Source organism: Budorcas taxicolor, chromosome 11 (genome assembly GCF_023091745.1).
Source record: "Budorcas taxicolor isolate Tak-1 chromosome 11, Takin1.1, whole genome shotgun sequence".
Taxonomy (NCBI): Eukaryota; Metazoa; Chordata; class Mammalia; order Artiodactyla; family Bovidae; genus Budorcas; species Budorcas taxicolor.
The window spans coordinates 163,096,672-163,098,105 of NC_068920.1; positions in this window are offsets into that span (position 1 = coordinate 163,096,672).

The following is a 1,434-nucleotide window of genomic DNA, read 5'->3' on the forward strand; positions in this document are numbered from 1 at the left end:
GCATTGCTGGCCCGCAAAGGCCCCGCTGCATCTGCGGCAGACACGCCAGGGTGGTGAGCGCCCACTCCCTAGCTAGCCCGCCACCAGCCCCGGCATCCATGGGGGTCCCCCTCCCGGGCAGCGGCCCCCCTCAAAGGGCCCGGGGAGGTTCTGGGACCACAGTGGGGGTCATTGCCCAATATCACCAGGGTGCCAAGCGCCACCGAGCTCTCCGCTTTCAAGTGGTTACTATTACATCAAGGGAATTTCATGTCCATAAAAACAGTGATTACGTTAATTGGAGACATTAGAGACCAGAGTGTTTGGCGGGCCCCAGCGTCGGTTTCAGAATCCACGGAGGCGTCTGTCTGCACTCGTGAGCCACCGAGAAGGGGCCACGCGGGCCAGACCCAGCCATTCTCCGTGGAAGGGAATGGTGTTCTGTGAAACCTTTTGTTTCAGGGACCTGCCTACTCTATCTCTCTGCAGCTTTTCTGTAACGAATGTGTGTTATTTGGGTAATAAAAGAGTTCGCAGATTGCTCTTCTTTCGGTACGAACACGAGAGCAAACAGGGCAAGGACTGCAGACACCACATGGCCGGGCACCCACGCTGTCACCAACGTGGAACTCTCTCTCGGGGGTCCAACGCGACAGGACCGCGCTGCTCGGCGCTCCACCCTCACCCACGCATGGTGCCCGGACGCAGTCTCTCCCTTTCGGGGGCGAAGGCTTCACATCAGAAGCCCAGCCCGCTGCACAGCTGGAGAAAGCAGTGGCCAGGAAGACTGCCGCTGCGGCAGGCCCTGTGCCGGCTCCCAGGCTAAGACGGCAGCAGGTGAGCCGGGCGTGGGGGGCACCCTGCCCCCCCGGCCCCAGGCCTGGTCCCAGGCACTCCCCACCGGGAAGGGGTCGGCACCTGCCACCCCCACCCCGGGGCCGCCCTTGGCCACCTGTTGCCTCGGCTTCTCGAGACAGGGCAGTACACTGCCCCCCAGGGTCACCTCGTGGCCTTGCGCTCGAGGGAAAGCCCAGGAGGGGCTCTGGGACCAGCCAGGCCTCCCCCTTCCCAGCGGCAGAGCCTCTGGGGTGGAACGCGCCCGCGGCCCCCAGCCTGCAGCGGCCTGGGAAGGCAGCCCTGACGCTGGGCCCATAGCCCCAGGCGCCGGTGGGCGGGGCCCCCACCCCCGCCGGGCAGCTACGAGGGCCCTGGGGGAAGAGAGGGCCCTCCTGGGCTCCGACCACCCTACCTTCCCGAGACCCCCCCGAGGGGGGCTGCTCCGTGGGGTTTAGGGCTTCACTCCAGGACCCCTCACCCCCGACAAATGCCAGCCCGCCGGGGGCCCCTCCCTCCCCTCCTGCACAAAGCTGCGCAGGGAAAGGGGGGCGGGGGATCCGTGAGGAGCCGGGGCTTTCCTGAGGCTGTGGCTTGGGCAGGGCGGGCGAGGAGAACGCA